The sequence below is a fragment of the Rhinolophus ferrumequinum genome, chromosome 20 (genome assembly GCF_004115265.2).
Source record: "Rhinolophus ferrumequinum isolate MPI-CBG mRhiFer1 chromosome 20, mRhiFer1_v1.p, whole genome shotgun sequence".
In the NCBI taxonomy this organism is placed as follows: Eukaryota; Metazoa; Chordata; class Mammalia; order Chiroptera; family Rhinolophidae; genus Rhinolophus; species Rhinolophus ferrumequinum.
Genome location: NC_046303.1, coordinates 24,647,794 through 24,668,115, shown reverse-complemented (window position 1 = coordinate 24,668,115; position 20,322 = coordinate 24,647,794). Strand labels below are relative to the sequence as shown.

Sequence of the window (20,322 nt, the reverse complement as noted above, 5' to 3'; positions counted from 1 at the left end):
TCTGGCTATGGTTTTATCAGTGGAGCTAAAAACTATAAGATGACAAGAGAAATTTGGTAGAGGAAGCAAATTCGCTTTTTTGACATATTGCAGGTAAGTTTCCCATACGACAATCATTTAGTGGTGCTCAGTAGACTGTGCTCAGTAGTGGTTCTCAGTAGACTGTAGTCTAGGGAGAGGTTTGAACTATATGTTTAAGTTTGGAAGATGAAACTATGTGAGATGAGCCACTCCAATAAGCATGAGAAACTGACATAGAAGAGAGATGAATAAGACAAATAAGCCGCATTCAGAAGACCCAGGAGAATACCTGCTCACAAAAGCCGAAAGAAGAGGGAATAGAAGGATCACAAATGGCAGATAGAGCAGATCGGACCAAAAAATAAACAGTAAGCAGTTAGGAAAAATTAGAAGCCATATTATCGTGGATCAAGGACTAAATAGAGGTAAATGTGGAGTATTACTATGATCAGGAAAAATGGGCAGATTCTCAATTATCAGTAAAAAGAAATAAACTCAACATGATTTCTAGTTATTTTTGTCAGAGACTGTGGTTTGTGTTTTACCTCTGTTAATAGGTACTATGTTATAATTTTTCCAAACCTCTGTCTCTGTGCTTAATACCCACTTGATTATAAGAAAATGAATTTTGAACAATCGAGAAAAACCAATATTAGGAGGCAGATGACATTGCTCCTTAATAGAAATGGTACCTAATCATAATTGGAGAGCAAAGGAAAACTAAGTAAGGTAGAAGTGGGGCTTGGACAGTAGTAATGTCCACATTATAATTCTTGAGTCCTTTGAAAGTACTTCTCCATGAGGACATTCTCACAAAGGGCCAATTTCTGTCCATCCTTCACTTTAGTAGGAAGTGCTTCATGTTTATACACTAGATGAAGGACAGCACACTGCTTGCTTTGGGGACATGTGACATTCTGAATGAAAAGGACAATAGTTATCAAGCTACATTATATTCTGAGAAAATGTGTCCTCTAAAATGTGACCAGAAATTATGAGTCACCATATATTCTCCTCATTTCTTTTTTTTTTTAATGAGTAACAGAAGACAATAATAATTTAAAATCTGATTTATAGGCAAAAACTGCTTCCTTAGAAAAGAACCAATTTCACAAAGCCACTGATGAAGTTCAGATGATTCAATCACTAACCTCAACTTCTAAGTGAAACTCATACTTTTTCCCTCACTTTGACCAGAATATATTACTGCTGCAAAGCAATTTGCACTTTGCAACTTTAAAGAGAGCAGAAAGGACTAGACTTGCCAGAAGGCACTTGGGCAATTGTCACAGGCAGATTATTTATTCTACCTACAAGTTTATTATTATTTTCATAGAATTCTGCAAAGATCAAACAAAAGTGCTAACAGGCTCTGGTGGGTTTTTTAAAAGGTGGAATTTAAAGTATTATAAGCAATAAACCATCAAGATGCCTGACAATTTATACGCATAGGTAGTTCATATGACTATATTAGCAGAGAATACACTATATTTTCATTAATTCCAGAACTGTGCAGCCCAGCCAAAAGTATGATCTGAGGGATTTTCTTATGTCCCACCCCAAATTTTAGTAGAGCTCTGCAAGTGATTCAGTGCTAGACTGCAGTATACCAAAAGTATCTAAATCAATATTGACACCAGAAGTCATGATTCTGTCCTTTTCCGACCTCAACTACAATTGATAAGAATAGTAAGAGTACACTAATGAAAGCAACAGTCTCATAAACTTAAGCAAAAGAAAAAAGGAAGGGAAAAAAAGGAGCTTCCTTACTATGAAATAAAATTGCTCAAACTAGAAAGCTGAGAAATATTTGTATTAGTTTCCTGGGGCTGCTGTAACGAAGTACCACAAACTGGATTGTTTAAGCCACCCAGAAATGCATTCTCTCCCATTTCTGGAGGCTAGAAGTCCAAGGTCAAAGTGTTAGAAGGGTTGATTTCTGCTGAAGACTGAGGGAGAATCTATTCCATGCCCTCTGCTGGCTTCAGGTGGTTCGCTGCCCACCTTTGCTTGTCCCTTGGCTTGTCTACAACCACCTCGATCTTTGCCTTCATGTTCACATAGTGTTCTCCCTGTGCATGTACAGGGGGTGGGGGTGAAATTCTTCCCACATACGAATACTATTATCTCAAAGTCCAGTTCATCCACGATTGATCTCTCCATCACCACTATTTTGTCCGTTCTGCTATTACCCTTGCAGTGTCATATTTGGTCCTCATTGAACTGTGATTCCATAAAGGTAGGGTCCCTGCCCACTTTTTCCCGCTATGCGTGCCTAGTGGCTAGTTGCTTACTCGCTTGCTCTTAAAATAATAGCTGTTTCATGCGTTTCAAGTGAAAGACTCCTCACTGATTATTAAAATTAATTTCTCATTGGATTTCCTATTTTGAAACCTAATCTCCACTTCAAACCATTCACTTCACTGCTAACAAAAAGCTCTTTGAAATCGTTTTACCATGCTTAAAAATTAACAATGGCTTCTTATGACTTAAAAGATAAACATCTAAACTCCTTAGCTGACATATAAAGAACTTCATCTTACTTCAGTTGATTCTTTCAGTCTCATTTCCTCAACTTCCTCTTTTACCCCTTAACCAATAAAAGCAATAATCGTAGCTCTTTGAAAACCTTATACTCTCTCATGCCTCCATGTCCTTGTAAATCTTCTCTTCACCTAGAATATGTTCCCCATCACATTGACTCAAACATAACCTCGGGTGTGAAGTCTTCACCAACCCCTCCAGTGCAACTTTTATGTATATCAGTGTTAGAAAAGTTTATGTAGTATTTAAATGCTTGTTTTTGTGTCCCACTTTCCACAAGACTCTGAACTCCCTCTGCTTCTTGAGGACCAGATAAAAGGCACCGTTTCATCTTTGTATTCTCAATACATAAGGCAAGGGCAGGAATTGAATAAACATTTGTGGAAAAAACAAATGAATGGGAGGAAAACTATATGATCCAATGCTCATTTACAGATCATACTTGGGACAATTTTTTTTGGAAATATGACATGAAAGTAATTGTAACGCTTCCAAACCAGGAGCCAGAGTCAATAGAACACATACTTCAACAATGACCTCAGTGTCAGCATTCTGACTCTCAAATCCAGGCAAGCCTGCCAGGACAACGCAGCTTAGAATCTCCCTTTGTTCCTAATGCTTTACAAAAATTTCCTGAGACTAAGGTAGGGAAAAAACCTCAATATGCTTTGGCTTATAATCTAGGGGTGACTAGTGAATGTAACAAATCATATAGAGATGTGAGGTAATATTTGCCCATTTTTCTTAAAGCCATGTTAATTGAGTAGACAGTTACCTACTCTTGGATCAGATAATAAAATCAAATTAAATCTACTAAAATTAGCAATAGAGATAAGAATTTTTATTTCTCTCTCTCTCTCTCTCTCTCTCTCTCTCTCTCTCTCTCTCTCTCTGTAGAAATAGGTACCCTACATAGCCTGATCATTGCCCACAGATATTTTTCTGTTTATTGACAAACTTTAGATGTAGTGGTTTGAGTTTATTAAGAAATACAGTGAGCTTCCTTACATATGAAGGCGACAGTGACATTAGTAAAAACACTCCAAATAAATGGACAATCTGAAAGTTTGCAGCTCTGAGGCACAGGCATTGCTACGAGAGACATTTACTACTCCCTTTCTATTTTTTGTCATCCAGGCATCATTTAATGATAGGAACGGGCAAATTGAATTTCCGTACTTCTGTGTATACGTGTTGTGTGGTACAGACACAATGATATTGCAGGCATTGGAAATAAAAATATGGCTCTCTCCTCAAGGAGATCACAACCTATTGAGGGAGGCACATCTTCAAGTAAGTAATTAGGACAAAATGTGTGTCGAAATGTTTTGCAGAAAGTATATTGCAAGCTCTGAACAAGCAGTAGCTAACATTGTCTCCACTGTCCATAAAAAAATAAATCCGAGTTCCATGAACCTTCCTTATTTCTGCACTATATCACTACCAACATTTCCCAGTATGGGAGAGAGGGGACTGGGCAGAGGAAAGAGGTGGTGCTTCTGTCGGAGCTTGGTCAAGGTGACTGACCAAGTTGGTAGTAAATAGTGAGAAATTGGAAGGCAGAAGGAAGATAAAAGCACAGTTACGGTATCTCTGTCCTTCGCTCACTGCCTTGGATAGCATGTTCAGTAATGGCTATATCTCCTCCATAGCTCTGCATAGGTCAAGGAGTCCTGCCATATTCCCTGAATTCCACATCCCCTGACCCTCCACACAGGGACCTCCTGCTGGTACTAATCTCTGGGTTTCCTTAGCATCCTCTGTTTGGCTTCTTAGCTGTTTCATCAACTGTGTAACCCATTCTGTATATTTAACACCCTCTGTTTTAAATAATTTGTGATTTCTACTTTTCTTTGGACCTTGACTGATACACATAATACAAAACAAACCAAAATCAGAAAGGAAAATATGAACTTCTGTCTCCAAATCTGCAAATCTAGGATCTTCTATGTGCAAAGAATTGAGTAGTCAGGAAAATTACTAATGATGATCTCATTTCTTATTTCACACTTTTATGCTTAAAGATGAGCTTTTGAGTCCAAATCACTAATATATTTTTTTAAAATCAATGCCAGAAATTCTTAGGTTTTTTGTTTGTTTGTTTGTTTGTTTGTTTTTAAACAAACATGGGATGGCACAAATCAGTCAAAAAATTGGGATTCAAAGGTTATGCACAAAACCCAACACAGTATCTGAGGAGAAAATAAACAATATTCTAATCTTCATATATAGAAAAACACCAGTAATTTACCTTTTAATTTCAAATTTTGCTATAGCTTTGATAGTAATAACAATGATCTAATTACGCGAAGGAGAGGAAATGAAATTTCTTTATTATCTCAAATTAATAACAATAATAGAGATAATATGAAACAAAAACTTAATACTAATATTAATAGTGATAATGATTAAAAGCTGTTAATGCCAATAAAATAATGACATAAAACATGCTAAATGTCTAACTACATTTAAGTAGTTGGCAAATGCATCAACTCTTTGGGACTCAGTTTCCTCATGGGAAACTGAAGAGCTTGGATTAAATAGTTTTTTCCAACCATTGATTGGTTCACAGGTCTAACAATTTCTATAATTAAAGATAATATTGATCTCTATTGCAATTTCTGGTACTTTAATAAAAATAAAATAATGATTACAAAAATGTTTTCTTTAAAAAGGAATAGTTTAAGATATTCCATGTGCACTCAAGTGGGCATATTTGATGTTTGAAGGACCTCAGATAAACTGGTTCATGATTCAGTTACTTAATTTCTGATTCAGCTGATAATCCTAACTAGTACATTAGTTTTAAACAGCACATTGCTCTTTAAAATTCTAAGTTCAATATTGTTTAATTTATATCCATAATTGACCATTTGTTAAAGGCAGGAAGCACAAGGAACACTGATGTTGAAATGCAATAAGGAAACTAATAGCATTATGATATAATTCTGCAAATTTTGTTCAATTTTCCTTTCATCAGATCAAAATTCTTGTGTATGTTTAGTACTTCAAAAATCAATTTTGAAAGCATAAACTAATTTAATGATTATTAAATATGGCTTAGAATTATGGGGAATAAAAATTACACTATATGTATATATTATTTACAGACTTTCAAATAACAACTTGAATCTCGTCTCTTATCTATCTAGTTAGAAAAAAAATGTAAGAATTACAAAAGTCTGTTAATTGTTTTTAAAGTAAAGGTAAAGAATAGTTCTACACATGTGGTCACAGTCGCAATTTTTTCTCATATTATAGCATGCATTTTAAAAATATATAATTTGAGTTCTGCTCAAGATGGCACAGTAGCTCAAAGCTGTGCTTACCTTCTCTAGTGACCACATCAAAGTTACAACTAAAGTAAAAAACAACCATCATTGAGATTTTCCTAAATTCTTGCTGAACCAAAGACCTACAACAAAGGACATGCAGAAGAAGCCACCTCAAGACTGGTAGGAGAGGCAAAGACACAGAATGGGCTGGTCCCACACCGCATGTTACCATTAAAAATTGGGAGGGATTTCTCGGCTGTGGAGGTCACTCCTGGAGTAGTAAGGGGTCCCAGTTCCTGCCCAGCCCAGGGTTCCTGTGCCAGGGAGAGAAGTCCCCATAATTTCTGGCTGTAAAAACCAGTAGAGATTGTGGGTGAGTGAGACAGAAGGTGCTGTACTCCCAGGCGCTCACCTTAAAAGGACTTCATACAGACTTAACTCACTGATGGAAAAACTAGCTCTGAGCTCTAGCGCAGCACTAGGGCACCAGCTGGAGAGAAGGCAGGGACATATCATAGGGAATTGAGTTGTCTGGCTTCAGGACAACGGCTGGAAGGTTAGCTTTCTCTCAGATGGAGGAGCTGACGGAGCTGACGGAGGCCATTATTCCTTTGTTGAGCCCTACACATTCCCAGCTTGCAGATGCAGGCAGCTGCCAAACTGGCTAATACCATTTGTTCACCAAGCCATTGAGATTCTGAGACGCTGCCCTGCCCAACTTTCAGGCACACCAAGCTGTTTCCAGTGGCTTTTCCATACAAACCATCGGCCGTGGTTCATGCTGCAGAATTTCATAGCATCTCTGAAAGGTTCGCGGAAACCAGACAAGCAACATCTGTCTTGAGCACGTCCCGTACCTCTGGCTGAGCAGCCCTTAGCCTGGCATTAGCAGCAGCCAACCTGCATTCATGGCTTGGTCACTTGAGGCACTTACAAGCATGGCATGGGAGGCAGCCATCTAGGATTGCTTTGTGGCTCCTGTTGGGTAGATCCAAGTGGGGCACCAGCTGCAGCTGAACTCCACTTGCAGTGGTTCCCCTCCCAGGTGGCCCTGGGGCTGGCATGCCCAGTGGCCAGCGTTGAAATAAGCTGGAGGATCACCCAGCTGCCTCCAAGAATGACACGCCCAATGGGTGGATTAGACTGGCACCAGACCCCTGCTTAGGCAGATTCTTCTCTGTAGGGTAAGCTCCTGCACAAAAACTCCTCCACTATAGTCATGGTCAGTCCTCAAAACCACTGAGCCTGAGGGTCAATCCCTCTCATTAACGTGCAAATAGCAACCAAGGCTCAACTACAAGAGGAAGGTGCACACAACCTATACAAGGGACACACTTGGAGTGCACTGCTCAGGTGACCAGGAAGACTACACCACTAAGCCCCATAGCACACCTACTACATAAGGCCACTCTACTAAGACTGGGAGATATAGGAGCCCTACCTAATATATAGAAACAAACAGGGAGACAGCCAGAATGGGGAGACAAAGAAACATATCCAAAATAAAAGAACGAAACAAAGCTGCAGAAAAAGAACTAAACAAAATGAAAACAAGTAATCTACCACATGTAGAGTTCCAAACACTGGTTATAAGGATGCTCAATGATATCAGGGAGAATCTCAACAAAGACATAGGAAACATAAAAAATGGAGATACGCATAGAAAACATAAAAAAGAACCAATAAGAAATAAAGAATACAATAATGGAAATGAAGAATGCATTATAGGGAATCAACAGTAGATTAGATTAAGCAGAGGATCTAATCAGCAATTCAGAGGTAGCAGAAAACAATCAGAACAGCAAAAAGAAAAAAAGGAATTCAAAAAATATGTGAAGAATTTAAGGGGTCTCTGGAACATCAAGCATACCAGCATTTGCAGTTATAGGGGTACCAGAAGAAGAGATACAGCAAGGAATTGAAAACATTTTTTGAAGAAATAATGAAGGAAAACTTCCCTAACCTGGCAAAGGAAATAAATATACAAGCCCAGGAAGCACAAAGAGTCCCAAACAAGATGAACCCAAAGAGGCCAACACCAAGACACATCATAATTAAAATGCCAAAGGTTAAAGACAAACAGAAAGTTTTAAAAGCAGAAAGAGAAAAGCAGTTAAGTTACTGACAAACGAGCTCCAATAAGACTATCGGCTGATTTCTCAACAGACACTTTGTGGGCCAGAAGGGATTGGCAGGTAATATTCAACGTGATAAAAAGTAAGGAAATGTGGTATTTGACGCGAAGTTCAACAAACCAGCAGCTGCATCTGCCACAGTTCTGTCTTCAAGTTTCAGCTTCACAATATTTCCCTTGGCCAAAAAGGCACTAAGTCGTCTCCCAGCTCAAAGTATTCAGCAATGGCAAGGCATATTCACCAGAAACGGACACTTGATTTCCATGACAAATATGGTAATGCTGTTTTAGCTAGTGGAGTCACAGTCTGTGTTGCTACATGGACATATACAGCAACACAGATGGAATAGAATGGAACCTGTCCCCTGTTGGCAGAGTCACCCTAAAGGAATGGCGAGATCATTAATCATCCCAGTTGGCATAATACTGAATTGTTTCAAAACCAACTCATAATTGATACCAAGCAAAAGCACTATGTAGCTGTTAAAATATGGCATGATTGAAGAAATAAAGTGCATTTGAAACCTTAAAAAAAAAAAAGTAAGGAAATGTAACCAAGTACCCTACTCAGCAAAGCTATCATTTAGAATTGAAGGACAGATAAAGAGCTTTCCAGACAAGAAAAAGCTAAAGGAGTTCATCACCACCAAAGCAGTATTACAAGTAATCTTAGAGGAATTAAGATAAATAAAATAAAAAATATGAATAATAAAATGACAATAACTACATACCTATTAATAATTACTTTCAATGTAAATGGTTTAAACGCTCCAATCAAAAGATAAGGGAGCTGAATGGATAAGAAAACAAGACCTTTACATATGCTGCCTACAGGAGACTCACTTCAGATTGAAAGACTCATACAGACTAAAAGTAAAGAGATGAGAAAGATTTTTCATGAAAATGGAAACAAACAAAAAGCTGGGCTAGAATACTTACACCATACAAAATAGACTTTAAAACAAAACTATAATTAAAGACAAAGAAGGACCTAGTAATCACACCTCTAGCTATTAATCCAAAGAAACCCAAAATGCTACTTTGAGGGGACATGATCATCCATATGTTCGTTGCAGTATTATTTATGATATCCAAGATACGAAGGTAACCTGGGTGAATGGATGAATGGATAAAGAAGAGGTGGTACATACATACAATGGAATATCACTTAACTGTAACAAAGAATGAAATCTTGCCATCTGAGGCAACATGAATGGACCTAGAGGGTACCATGCTGAGTGTTGTAAGTCAGACAGTGAAAGACAAATGTCATACAATTTCACTTATAAGTGGAATCTAAGGAATAAACAAAAAAACATTAAAAAACCTTATATAGAGAACACTTTGATGGTTGCCAGATGAGAGTGGGGTTGGGGTGTGTAAAAAAGGGAAAGGGATTAAGAAGTACAAATTGGTTGTTACATAGTAGTCATAGGGATATAGGGTATAGTATAAGGAATAACTATGTATGGTGTCAGATGGGTACTAGATCTATCAGGATGATAGATGGGAGGGGGGTTGGGGGCAGGGAGAAAAAGGTGAAAGTATTAAGAAATACAAATTGGTAGTTACAAAAGTCATGGGGATGTAAAGTAAGTATAGGGACTATAATCAATAATATGGTAATTGCTATGCATAGTGACAGGTGAGTACTAGTCAGAGGGATCACTTTGTAAATTGTATAAATGTCTAACGACCATGTTGTACACCTGAAGCTAATATGAAACACTGAATGTCAACTCTAATTGAAAATTTTAAAAAGGGGAAAAAGATCAAGAAAAATAAGAGGTTCAAAGTTCCAGGTATAAAACAAATAAGTCTTGGTGATGTAATATACAGCATAGGGAATATAGTCCATAATATTGTGATAGCGTGGTACGGTGTCAGATGGTTGCTGGACTTATCATGGTGATCACTTCTTTAGGTCTATAAATGTTGAATGACTATGGTATACAGCTGAAACTAATATAATGTTGAATGATAGTTACATTTTAATAAAAATCTTTTAAAAAAATGGGCAAAGGACTTATTGAATAAACATATTCCAAAGAAGACATACAAACTGAAAGTTTGTTACTATAATTCCAGGAGCCTAATATACAGGATAGTGACTGTAGTTCACAATACTGTAATATATACTTGAAAGTTACTAAGAGAGGATCTTAACTGTTCTTATCATAGCTAAAGGAAAATAATAATTGGAATTTTTAAGTGAAAATGTTAACTAACCTTATTGTGGTAAATATTTTGTGATATATGTGTATATCAAATCACCGTGTTGTACACATTAATCATATAGGATGTTTATTTAAGTTATATAGCAAGAAACCTAGAGGAATAAAAAGATCCAGTGGAAATTCTCTTTGTTCCCTGTCTCTGGTTTGGTGATTGTCAAAGCTCCTGTAAAACTCTTCCTTTAGTATGGGCCCCTGAATAAATGCAAAGGATCTCCATAACACATGTTGGATATGCAGTGCAAACAAGAAACATCTTTATTGGATTAAGCCACTATGTTTCAGAAGTTATTTGCCAGTAGGAGCAATCACACATGTTAAGTCTGCATAGTGCATAATGCTTAATAAGAGGACATAAATATGTGTTTCCTTTATTCTGGCCACAAATATTGAACCTTATTCAAATACTGTCTCAGTTTTCCCATCTGTAAAGTTGAAGAACTTTACAGCTCTGGCTTTTTTCTCTGTAAAGTTGAAGAAATAACATCAATATTGCCTAATTCAAAGGTACACCATGAAACTCAAATAGAGGTCTAAATGTTATTTTTTAAAATATGAAATCTATGAATGGAAAAGTATTACTTTTTCTGATCACTACTTTGTACTATCAGCTAATTATTTCTATAAATTCAGCTGTTTTTATTTTCATATTTATTCCTCTCTTGAAAGAGTGTAGCTCTTTCAGGGCCAGACATTGTCACTGATAAAACATTCTCTTCAATATGTGTCCTTTTTGAGTTATTAAAAATACTGATTATTTTTAAAGAAATAAATCACCAAATTTGAATTGGCATCTTCTCAGTAATTGGAAGGTAGCTTCAAGGTCCTGAAAGATGGCATTCATCATAAAAATTAACTTCTGAAATGAGCCTGTTGAAAACAACGTTCCAGAAAAGGAAAGAAAATGTCTAAGAACAATAATTCACCTAAAGAGAATAGACTTTTTTAAAATAAGGAAGAAAAAAGGTAAAAAAAAAAATGTAATTTACAAAGAAGTTTAATCCTTCGAAGGATAATTTAAATGTCTTTTCAGTTTAAACGCTACATTCATGAAGCCATTAGCTTGTACTTCTAAACCCAATTATTTCTTTCCTTGGCCTTTGTTTTTCTTTATTGTTTCAGTGTATATCCTAGACTTGTAAACATTCTACAGTGAGCTTTTACAACTCAATTTCTGTCATATAAACAGAGTTCTCTTCTATACCTGACACTGTTGCCAACTGAGGAAATGAGGTAAGGGAAACCTCAGCATAGAAAAAGATAGAACAATCACCTGACCAGCTGGCCAGAGACCATGGTTCCCAGAGCCACTAAGGTGTACAGTCAGGAGAAACTGCTGTGGTTTTCCCAGTAGCAGGATGTTCTTTGTAATATATTTTCAATTTAACCTGTTTATCACATATAAGACTTTTCACATATTAGTCAATGAAACATCAACTGTATGATCTTATTGCCTCTCTTACGCTTCTATTCCACTCTAGTTGCTCTGGCTTTTTTCACTGCAATTCCCTGTTTACAGGGGCACAAAGAGCTGTTTTAAATAAGAAGCACTATCTGGGTGCCAGACAGCATGCTGGTGCCACATAGCATTCATTCCATAGTGAAATTGCAAACCAAGACCTTTCTCTGCTAAATGGTACTGTATCTCCTATCCTACTTCATTAGAGTAGATTTCCTTCATCATGCCCGCTGCTTTTCTGGCACCAGACATGAAGACTAGGGCTAAATTATCCCCACTAAAAATACTATTGCTGGTGTCATTGTGCCAGACGCACCACTCGGACCTCTCTTCCATCAGACTAAGTTGGAAGGCACATCTCCTTAGGCCTGTTTTAGACTTTTTTCTAGTTTTCCCTGGATTTTGTATTTCTGCATCATTTTTGTGGGCACCGTGTTAGATAAACGAGTTGATTGCTGTTACTCACGAATGAATTTCACAGCTCTTCATGCAGAGACTTGCTGTCTTTTCTTCATGACAGTCTCCATAATGAGAATGATATAGTTCAAAGAATCAGAAAGAAATAGGGAATTAATAGTTTTGATTCAAGGTGAGACAAAAGTCATTGTGTTGTAGGGAATCTGTCTCTTTACTAAAACACAGCTCTATGAATGATTTTCAACCAGCCTTCAGCGTAAATTATTGGTATACTGAGGTTACTTCTATTGTTTTAAGTGTATTTTATAACCCATTTTCCACAAATGGAGGTATTTCATAATGTTCACTTTTTTTTTTTTTAATTTTAGCTTTAATTTTAGCTTTATTGTGGTATAACTGACAAATAATAATGTTCATTTCTTTACACAACTTAAAAACATAATCTTCACTGTTCCACAATGTTAAAATAATGGCAGAAAGTAAGATTCACCATCCTTCACCAAAGTTGAACACCAGAAAGGGTACTTGGGCATAGGCTAAGTGATGCAAAGCAGTCTGCGTTTATCTGAGTGCAAAAGAGGGAGAAAAGAACCACACTACATCTGGAGACTGGTCCTCACCTAAGAACTCTGTGTTTTAAGACACAGAAAATCAAAATCAAACTGACTTGAGCAAAGAAGGAATCCATTGACTAATATACATGGGTGATGCAGAAGTAGATAGAGCTTCAGATTTTGGTTGGATTCAGCAGCTCAAGGACATCATACAAAGATACTTCCTTTTCCCCATTTCTACATTGACTTCCTATGTGTCAACTTTATTCTAAGATTGTCTAAATCACTGCCACAGGTCCAAGATCCATATCCACATACCATACCATCCAGAAAGACAGAAATTTTGAACTGCAGCCAGCTCTCGTTCCCCAATTACTCATCAACATCCTTCCATGGTTTCTTGGCCCAGATCACCCATTCCGCAACCAATTTAACTGACACAGGAATATCTTGAAAAGCCAGATTGAAAGGAGAGCTTTCTGAAGCATTCATCATAGCAGGAGGGAGGAGTTTGCATGATGGGGTCAAACAGGCCACTTATAGGTGGGGTGGAATCAAGGTGCCCTCCACCCCACCATCAAGCCTTTGCTCCTATGCAAGGGGGAATGATGGGAAGGGAACATGAGACTATCACAAAATCCTAGCAATAACTAAAGCCATATCTTTCTCCCTAGAGTCCTTGCCTAGAACTGCTTTGGGGGAATATGTTTGACCTAAAGTCTACGCAAATCCACCTTTGTCAAAGCTCTCTCTCAGAATTGAGATAAGTAAGCTCCTGTTCCATATTCAGGGTACTTTTGAATTTAATTCACAAATTACCTTAAAATATTGTATTGAGTTTAATGTACCAGGTCTCCACAACATATCAACATGCACAAAACTCCCTGTTTGAGGAACTATCTTGAGCAACTGATTTGAGAAAAACTCAGGCATAAAATAAAAGGTAATATTATCCCTAGGATAAAAGCTTAAACTATGGTCCTGCTTTTTAAAGAAAATGCCACTATACAAGGAATTATATAAAAATAAATATATCTACATATCTGTACATATATTCATATATCTGCACTCACACAAACATAACATATATATATATATACATATATATAAATATATGTATATGTGGGATGACAATGTATGTACATATGTGTGTGCTAGTATAATTATATGTGCATATATAGATAGATACATGCATATATATACATTTTAATCACCAGATATATTTGTCTTCATTTATAAAGAAACAGGAGATAAATCTTAAAGTCTTCTTTAACAATTGTGACTCTCAATAAATTCTTGTTTCCGTGTGAGTATCCATCAGAGATTATAAACTGAATGTGGCCCACAAAAATGTCCTATTTGATGCTTCTCTAGACAGGCATTCTCTCTCCAATTTGACCAAATACCCCAACTCCCTGTCTTACACCAGGCTCAATTGACAATTTATTGTTAATCCAGCCTCTAAAGATATTAGAGTACACCCATTAGAATTGTGATCAAGATGTGGTCACACCCTGTCTTAATGTAGGTCAAAAATTTAAATTAATAATCAAGCAACTCCTTGGTAAGCAAGAAAAAAAAATGCCATAGTGTGTTCAGGGCAAAATGAGGACAATTAAAGCTATCAGAGATTTTTGCTGTCACTCTATTTTTTATTTATTTATTTATTTATTTTTACAGATAGGGTCAAACAAAATTGAGTACATGCCAACTTTAGCTATGCCAAGACAGTCACCCAATAACCTAGTTGTGGAAATTTGTCATTAGGTGTTTCTAGACTCTTCAGTCATAGATTATTACTTCAGTTCAGTTATTTCTATAGCTGACTGATTTCAGTTTTTTCATGATGACTGTGTCTAATTTCATTCTCAGAGGGAAACCTTAATTCTAAGAGCCCAGGTTACCTAGCTGTTACCCCCGAGATACTCACTACAATTTTCACTCTGGGTGTTAAAGTCAAGATTCAAAAATATTGGTTCAGTATCACAACATGATATTAAATTGATATTGAATTCTTTTCGCTCTTTTAAACATTTTCCTAGTTTTCTCTCTGTAGGGTTATGTTTTCTCTTTAGATGAAGTATAACACATTTTTAAAGCATAGAATTTCCATATATCATACTCTGTCTGACAATCTTGGCATTTAAACAACTAGGGTTGGGTTCATACAGCATTTGAATATAGCAGTATTTGCTATGCTACATAAAGGAGGCTGACAAAGGGCAAAAATCTATACACCTTTATGAGTTCAGTGATAGCATAAAAGTTTTGTGAACCAAGAATGATTGAGCTATATTTCTTTAGGACATTGTCCTGTTAAGCATTTTGTTCCCAGCACCTAGAACAATGCCCGGCACATACAAAATGTTTGATATATATTTTTGAATGAATGAATTAACCACAAAAGTTGAAAAAGAAGCTCAGAGAAAACATTCTCCTGCTTACTTAGCATGCACGTAGACTTCTTGTAGATCATCTTACCCAAGGCAAAAATATACATACCAGGAAAACAATGAAGTAATAACTGATTCTCCATTTGAACCAGTGTTACTTCCAAATTACTAGTTAATGACCAATACTACTTTTCAAAATTCACAGGTAGAAACAAATGTTTTCTATAGTCTTAAAGTTAGATATTTTTGTTTAATGAGTCTATATTGTTAGGAAATGTTTTGTGAACTTAACCAGTAAAATAATATTTTGCTTCATAAAGAGCCTCTTCTTAAGAGAAGAGAGATCAGTGAGGAAAGTAAAACGTATTTGTAAAAGTAATATGGACATTGAAGTGTCACTAGGATTATTCATGCAGTTAAGTTCTTTAGGTTTACTCAGCTGTGGCACAAGTGCTAGGAGAGGACATTTTACTTTACTTGTTTTAAGTATACTCTTAAATAAATGAAGAAATTAAAATCCAAGCTAATATTATTGAGTATTACATGTTTAGATTACCAAGAAGTTTGGATCATAGGTATGTTTCAATTCAAAATGATTATTAAAATGCAGTAAATCTTTTTCAGGGTGGTAAAAGTTAGTTGAACAATACTTGCACTAAAACAACATGAAAAAATACATGATAGGCCATCACCAACACCACCTATAACTTTCCTGGGTATAAGCAATTTAGAATACAACTTTATTTTACTTATAATTCCAGCTTGAATCCAAGCATCTACTACCCCAAGCATCAATGCTCTTCAATATCTAATTTCACAGTTTTCTTAACACGTAGCCCATGTTATTTATTATAGTCAGAGGCATCCCAACACCTTTGTCTATCCTTGCTACCTTTTAAATGGTTTATCTGGCAAACCATCAATCACAAATCATGAAACATATTTTAACTCAAGTAAGATCAGTTAAGAAAGAAAACAAGGCTGTGTAGGCTAATTGGAAACATTACTCACATCAATAAGTGATAAATGCTTGTTCTGGGGAAGAATATTTTTCCCTCAGATCTGTCTGTAATGTACAATATGGACAAGATTAAAATCTCCAATCACCTTCTAACTTGAGGCCATAAAGATATTGATAAAAACAACTCAAAGTTTCATGAAGATAAAAGTTTCAAAAACTCAATTTCAGGTTCAGAAGAATGCTTAAACAAGTAGAAATATATATTTTGTTCATGACTTATTGTCTAGTTAAAACAACTGGGGGAAAAAAATGCACCATCAAATTATGCAAATGTTTTGGTTATGTAACAAATACCTTGATAAATTGGCTTATTTGGTTTTATTCTGAATGATATGTGCTAAAAGTTTTCAATGATCTCATTTGATATTTAAACTATTTATATAAACTTTATTAATGATATTATATAATGTATATGTCAGAACTTATTGATATTATATATAGTATTTTCTGTATACATCTTGTGGAGGATGTATTAAATATGTTCCAGTAAACATATTCTCAAAGTGGGAAAAGACAAAGTTTCTTTCATAAAATTTTAATTTAAAGAACACAGATGAGCTCACTTATTCCATGAGGTCAATTGCATTACCACAACTTCGGTAACCAACCAGGTGATGTTCATTTCACTTTACAGGTAATTTATTATAACTGCAGGACTGTCACAGTGATGGTTCACACAAATAATTTAACTTAGGTAAATACCATTTTCCAGTAATGATAGGATAAAACAAACTTTGGGAGCATTTATGAACAGTAACATCTCATTCTCAGTCCACATTTGCCAACTGATCTCTGTTGTTTGCAAATGAATTAACAATGGCTTGAAAAATCATTAGAGCCATCTGCTTTGATGGTAAGGAAAGACTGCTGTGATCATTTTATTATAGGAGCAGAGACTAGGGATTATTTTAGCACACTTTAAGCATCATTTACCCTAAATTTTACATACAATCTAAACAATATTACCAGTGTTATCCATTCTCTTTGAGGCTCCTTGTAAATCCGTTGACCGAGAAACCATTTTGCATAGATAACTGTGCAGTTTTTTAGAGATGTTGAAATGGCAAATGTCTATTTTCCCCCCATTAAAATCAATCATTATATCCTAAAACTAATATAATATTGTATGTCAACAGTAATTGAAAAATAAATTTTTAAAAACTAGAAAAGAATGAATCTTATGATTATCAGAAATGCTTGATTTTTCAGTGTGTTTTAATCTCTCAAGTAAGAATTGATAAAATAAATTAAAATCAGATTAACAAATTAGTTCCTTTGGCTGTTTTTAGTCAGTGGATTCAAAATTTGTTCATGTTCAATATATTTTCTTGTTTAAACAATTTATATGAATGTTATTTTCAATGATACCAACATTTGAATAGCAATTTTTTTCACTTTCTTGAAAAGTAACTATCTTTACTTTACTATAGATAGTTGATCTAGAAACATGTTTATAGTGTGACTTTTAGTATTTGCTTGTATTTGGCAGATATAAAAACAGAAGGGGAAGCATATGTACATACCCTGTTTCCCCAAAAATAAGACCTAGCCGGACCATCAGCTCTAATGCGTCTTTTGGACATGGTCTTATATTATGTAAGACCTGGTCCAATATTATATTAAAATAAAACCGGGTCTTATATTAATTTTTGCTCCAAAAGACTCATTAGAGCTGATGGTCCTGCTAGGTCTTATTTTGGGGGAAGCACAGTACGTACATACACACATACACACATTAACCTATTATTGTGTCTGTCTCTCAAGGATGCTTCCATTTTTCAATAGAAAGTAATGAGAAAGAAAGGATAGAGGGAGGGTCTGGGTCGTGGGGAGAAGAAGGGAGAGGGAAAGAAAGTTTACTGATGCATATCTACAATAGAAATTTTCCAATAACCACCGAGTTTAAATAATATTTGACACATGATATTAAATACATGTTTTACCACAAAATCTTTTTTTCTTTTCTTACGATGGTGGTGGTAGAGAGATGATTGTAAAGAAGAACCTGTCCATTTTTAAGTACACTTGAATTCAGTAGACATTAAACAACTAAACATAAGGTCAATGGATGGATAGATACATTAAACTGTATCCTTTCTAAAGCTCAATTAAAAGTTAAAGGGGGAGGGGAGGGGCTGGCCTGGTGGCTCAGGCAGTTAGAGCTCCATGCTCCTAACTCCGAAAGCTGCCGGTTCGATTCCCACATGGGCCAGTGGGCTCATAACCACAAGGTTGCCAGTTCAATTTCTCGAGTCCCTCAAGTGATGGTGGGCTCCGCCCCCTGCAACTAAGATTGAACATGTCACCTTGAACTGAGCTGCCTCCCAGATGGCTCAGTTGTTGGTTGGAGCGCATCCTCTCAACCACAAGGTTGCCGGTTCCACTCCCGCAAGGGATGGTGGGCTGTGCCCCCTGCAACTAGTAACAGCAACTGGACCTGGAGCTGAGCTGCACCCTCCACAACTAAGACTGAAAGGACAACAACTTGACTTGGAAAAAAGTTCTGGAAGTACACACTGTTTCCCCAACAAAGTCCTGTTCCCCTTCCCCCAATAAAATCTTAAAAAAAAAAAAAAGTTAAAGGGGAAAATTTTACTTATGTACTGAAAAAGAAGTCCTCTTCAAAATTAGAAGTGTATTTTTTTTCTCACCATAACTGCATTCAGAATTGTCTTTATCAGTAGGACATAAAAAGGAGTAAGCAGGTCGATTTCACAAGTTTCTCATAACCCTAAAGGTATATAGCAAAATAATAGATGTGCTTGCTTGTGACAGTGAATATAACAGCATATATCCCTTAAAACTTAAGTTTGTGTATTCAAAATGGAATTTCACTATCTGGCAACTGACTTCTTTTTTTTTTTTTTTCTTTAACATTATTGAGAAAATCAGCATTACTTCCTATTGAAGGCTTAAGTCATTGAAGCCAAGGGCTACTCACAGGCTGGTGGAAATGCCTGGCCCCTTCCTCTGGTTGGAAAGAGTTGTGAGAGAACAAGAGAGCAGGCCCAAGATGGAAACCACTGTCTTTTTACAACCTAATCTTGGAAGTAACACCCCATCAGTTCTGGGATATTCATTAGAAGCAAGTCACTAGTTCCTGCTCTTACTCAAGGGAAAAAGTTACACAAGGGAGTGAATATCAGGAGATGGAGATCACTGGAGACCATCTTAGAGGCTGCCTACTCTAGTTCCTTAAACCATAGTCAGCCCCTTCTCCATTTGTTCATTCCAAGGTAAAACTCTTTTCTGAATTTCAATAACTTATTTTAAATTCAAACCTGATACCAATTAACCTATCTATAGACAAACGATTCCTTCATCCTTCCCATAGATGTTAGAAAAAGAACTCTTCTCTCACCTACCCTATAGGGTTACTGAAAATATTAACTATGAAAATGAATATAACATCTGCTAGAGCACCTGTGATACACAGTAGCCCTTACTACGCCACCTCTTTTTTTTTTCACCAATATTGTTACTTAATATCAATTCCTTAACCTATTCTGGATCCCATTTCTATTAGTTCTTGCACCATCAACCATTCTTCTGTCTACTTTAACACCAGTTGTAGACAATTTTAAGTCACTATCATTTTATTTATTCATTTTAGTTTCAAATATTCTTTCTCATATCCTTCATCTTTAACAGTAACTACCCTATCCATCCTCAAAATCCACTTTCCTATAGAATAATAGGAACAGCCAGACCCACATTCAGATCTCATGGCACTCTAGTCCTCCATCCCCACTATGCTTCTCTGACAATGATTCAAGGGGATCTTCTAACTGCCTAAACCAATGATATTCAAAATATGGTACCTAGATCAACAGCATCAATACTACCTGTGAACTTAGAAATGCACATTTGGGGGCCTTTCCATAGACCTGCTGAAAATCTGGGGCTGAGGCCCAATAATATTTGCTTTAACAAGCCCATTATGATGCCTCGTGGTTTGAGAACCATCGGCTTAGAACATAATAGAAGAACCAGTGGCCTATAGTAATAGACTCTCTTCAGTTTTTATCTAACTTTGTTTCTGCAGCTTTCAGAAACTCTTGAAAGTCTCATCACACACCCTCCAAAACATTCTCTTCTCTTTTTACCTCTCTGATAATTCATTCTTAGTGTTCTTTTTACATTTGTCTTGCCCCACTTGTTGTAAGAATGTAAGACTCATCTTAACTTTTCTTCTTTTATATTTATACATAAGAAGTTAATTTTGCCCATCCTATCAATTTATACATGAAACAGCTAATAACTACCAAAC

General features: G+C 36.1%; 1 pseudogene; it reads left to right on the top strand.

Moving 5' to 3' along the window:
- Positions 1-3,777: 3,777 nt before the first annotated feature.
- LOC117012207 (cytochrome c oxidase subunit 7B, mitochondrial-like) lies at positions 3,778-8,380 on the top strand (annotated as a pseudogene).
- The last annotated feature ends 11,942 nt before the right edge of the window (positions 8,381-20,322 follow it).